Source organism: Haemaphysalis longicornis, unplaced genomic scaffold (assembly GCF_048455015.1).
Source record: "Haemaphysalis longicornis isolate Haplotype H1 unplaced genomic scaffold, Haemaphysalis longicornis Haplotype H1 scaffold_11, whole genome shotgun sequence".
NCBI classification, from domain to species: Eukaryota; Metazoa; Arthropoda; class Arachnida; order Ixodida; family Ixodidae; genus Haemaphysalis; species Haemaphysalis longicornis.
In genome coordinates this window covers 10843976-10848281 of record NW_027526214.1, presented here as the reverse complement: position 1 = coordinate 10848281, position 4306 = coordinate 10843976, and the positions used below count along the sequence as shown (strand labels likewise).

General features: G+C 52.6%; 1 pseudogene; it reads left to right on the top strand.

Annotated features, from left to right (window-relative positions):
* Positions 1-2268: 2268 nt before the first annotated feature.
* On the top strand, positions 2269-3938 carry LOC144160822 (uncharacterized; annotated as a pseudogene).
* Positions 3939-4306: the final 368 nt, after the last annotated feature.

Below are 4306 nucleotides of genomic sequence, written 5' to 3'. Positions count from 1 at the left end.
CATTTGTACAACGTGTGCCACATGTGGAACAGCGGCTGACAAAACTGGAACGCACCATAGAGGAACTGCCAAAGAAAATTCTTGAAGGAGTCAGGGCATCCTTTGCAGAGCTCTGGCAGCAGGAACTTTCGCAAATAATTCTAGCGGTAACTGACTCAGTCGTGGACACAGTCCAGGATTGGGTCAGCACACAACTCAGAGGCAATCGCTCCCGCTCACGATCCCCGCGATCGGATTCGCATAGGCGTAAGGTGGTGGCTCGCCCGGCCACAGGCTTGCAGGAATTCAGTTCGGCCACTACCCCCATGGAACCACTGGTGTCTCCGTTAGAGACCCCGTTAATCCAGGGAGGAGGCCATGTTTCTTAAATCTCAATAATCTTCAATCATGGCTAACCGACCGCAGCGGCAAGCCCGAAGCAAAACTCCCGATGAGAAATTCGTGATCATACAATAGAACTGTAGAGGATTTCGGAATAGGAAAAAAAGGTCGCATCTCCAATTATATCTCCAGTCCATCGGCCCCGCACCATATATTGTGGCTCTTCAAGAGCCTGGAGCAGATGCTAAACTTCCAGGGTATAGCTCATTCCAGGGGGGCCCTACGAGTTGCATCCTGGTCAACAAGGCGTATACGGCGCTCGAAGTCGATCTAGGTATGGAAACCAAACAGGAATACAGCATGGTTAAGGTCCTTCCACTTAGACGTCGTGATCCTCCAATACATGTACTGAACATTTACAGCCCCCCGCACAAGCCCCGCATAACTTTTAACGAAGTTTTCTATCGAGCACTTAAATCGGCCGACAAAGCACCCCTCGTGATAGTTGGGGTGTTTAACGCCCCGAGCCTTCATTGGGGGTATCACTTCTAGCAGGCCAGGGGACGCAAGTTAGCGGAGTTAATCTCCACGCTTCGACTCACGCTGCTCACGGACCCGGCATGTCCCACGCGTATGGGAAACTCGGTAACTCGCGACACGTGTCCTGACCTATCCCTAGTTAAAAATAGTACAGACCCTACTTGGGAAAACCTGGAGGAGACACTCGGTAGCGATCACTGCCTCCTTAGGATCACCCTCTTGGCGAAGGCTGCTAGAAGAAAGTGGGGCCAGGCCAAACTAACCAACTGGCATAAATTTAGGCAGCAAGAAGTTCCACCTGTTCTCCTCACAGGCAGCTATACGGAGTGAGCGAAACAGATCACCGCCTTACAACAGCAACACGTTGCAACAATTCAGACCACCGAAAAGAACCCAACTGTGGACAACCATCTGATGCATATATGGGAGGCACGCCGGAGCCTTACTAAAAGATGGAACAAACAGAAACTTAATCGCAAGCTTCGAGCCCGCACAAGTGAACTGACTGAAAAAGCGGCAGAATACGCTGTCGAACTTAGCGACGCAAATTGGATAGAGAGATGCAATTCAGCTGCGCGTCAAATGGGATCCAAGGGGACATGGCGCCTTTTTCGCAGTCTCATTGACCCAACTCAGACGAGAGGGAAAACACAACGTCAACTCCGAAGAGCCCTACACGGGTACCAAGGTACGACGACCCAACTCGCGGATACTCTATGTGACAGATATCTCTGCCGCACGGAAGACCCCAATGGACCTGAGTATCAATACGCAGGCAAGCAGAACCCCGACATGGATGCCCCCTTTACACTACAAGATCTTCGGGCAGGTTTAGCTAAGATGCGCCAAGGTACGGCCCCAGGAAGAGACCGTATAACAGTCCAACTATTGGCGAACCTCTCGGACTCGGCCTACTTGCAACTGTTAGATTACATAAATCAAATCTGGGACGGCCGTCCACTCCCCCCAGAATGGAAGACCTCCTTGGTCACCTTTATACCCAAAGCAGAAAAAATTGTTAATATCGATAATCTGAGGCCAATTTCGCTCACCTCATGCGCGGGTAAGCTCATGGAGGCTATGGTCCGGGATCGTGTATCTCCACACATTGAGTCCACGGGCCTCTTTGCTGACACTATGTTCGGGTTCCGCCCACATATGTCAGCACAGGACGTCCTTCTCCAGCTACACCGCGACGTAACTCGGCCAACTACAATGCGACAAAACGATAAAGCCATCCTTGCCCTAGATCTCAAGGGGGCATTTGACAACGTCCGGCACAGCAGCATACTAGAATACTTAAGTAGAACGGATTGTGGTCAGAAAGCCTTCGCGTACATCAGAGATTTCCTCTCCAAACGTCAAGCATTCCTTAGGATCGAGGATGAGGAGCACGGTCCATATTACATGGGTACAAGGGGTACTCCACAAGGAGCGGTCCTATCGCCGCTACTCTTTAACATCGCTATGATGCAGCTGCCGCACAAATTAGTTCGGGTAGAGGGTATACAACATGCCCTTTACGCCGATGACATAACAATATGGAGCACAGAAGGCAGCCTTGGGGAAATAGAGGACCGCCTGCAAAGGGCTGCCAGCATTGTCGAAAGCTATACTGCGGCCTCCAATGTGCCCCAACAAAATCGGAACTTTTGCACATTAAACCCGATCCTAAAGAGAACACAAGGCTTTGCATCTATTTAACAGGTGGTTCTATCAGAGAAGTGGAAGAAATTAGGATCCTGGGCCTGCTTATCCACAACAAACTCAGTCCAGAGACCACCATTGCCAAACTGAAGCGAACAGGGGAACAGATCGGACGGATGATACAACGCGTATCCAACAAGCGCGGTGAGTTACGGGGCAGGGACGCACTCCGGCTCGCCCATGCCTTTGTAACCAGTAGGATCCTCTTCTCCGTACCCTACCTCCGTACGAACAAACAACACGAGAACAGCATTGACATCATCATTAGGAAGGCCACAAAACGAGCCCTTGACCTCCCGGTGGCTACCTCCAACACCAGGTTATCGGCGCTGGGAGTGCTCAATTCGTATCAAGAGCTGAAAGAGGCTCATCTCACAAATCAGTACACTAGACTCGCACAAACGGCGTCCGGGCGCCACTTGCTTAATCGCCTACAAATCAAACATGAGTGCATCCCAGAGGAGACGTGCAAACTCCCAGAGTTGTGGCGGCACAGGCTCTGGGTGCATCCACTTCCGCGTAACATGGAAAAGCACACTCACGAAGGCAGGAGGGAAGCACGCGCTAAGACCCTGGAAAGGAAATACGGAAATGGGCGAGGTGTGTTCTACGTTGATGTGGCAGGACCGTCGCCTCTAGGGTTCTTTACTGCCGCTGTAATTCACAGGGACCAGCAAGTCGATGGGCTCTCCTACCGGGCTCCTAACTCCACGCAAGCCGAGGCGATTGCCATAGCGCTCGCCGCCTCGGACCCGAAGTCAAGGACCATAATCACGGACTCTCGCCGAGCCTGTGAAAACTATATAGCGGGCACGGTACCACCTTTGGCCTACAGAATTTTAAAACGAGTGGTGCGGTTCGTAGACCCCGCACCTAAAGAAATTGTGTGGTCTCCGGGGCATCAGGGTCTGAGAGGTAACGAGGCCGCGCACGCGGCTGCCCGAGCGCTTACACACCGGGCGCCTCTCCCATACTCTCCCGGCTCGGAGATTAGCAAACCACTTCTGCGGTTTAGAGAAATCGTAAAACATTAGTGCGATAACCGCCGGCTTTACCCAGCCCCTGCAAAGGGTCTGAGCAAGGCCGATGAGCGAATACTGCGGCGCATGCAGACGAACACATTTATGTGCCCTGCAGTAGCACAGCAATTTGACCCTAAAACCGATGGGCGGTGTCTGCACTGTGGGGAGGTGTCCGACACCTTCCACATGGTGTGGGCATGCCAGCGCAACCCTGCGTTATCCCCCAATCCTTCCCCTACCAGAGAGGCATGGGAGGCAGCCCTGCTCAATTGCTCGGGGCTGAAGTCTCAAAGGGCTCTAGTTCGACGGGCGAGAGTGGCGGCCTTGACCAATCGGGTCCCGGAATAGGGACTGCACCTGTGCGGAGGGCTACATGCCCTAACTCTCTTTTATTCTGATCTAAAATAAAGTTTCACTCCTCCTCCTCCATGGCTCCTCTTGTAATTACTTACAAAAAAGACCATGTTCAGCAGTTAAAAAACATAAAAACACAGCGTGAATCGACCAACAGCAGCATAGTGGCACGTCGATCAACGCTCGCCGCTTCGGGATCTCCTCGGGCGGGGCACACCAGCGCCACGCGCGGCGGTTAACACGTTTGGCTTCAAGGGCTCCGTGGGAAGCAGCCGCCACTTTTTCCACTACCCAAGTATTCTAGTTCACTCTACTGCCGGTATGCTGCCGGTGGAGGTGGAGGTTAGTGGCGTTGCCGAAGG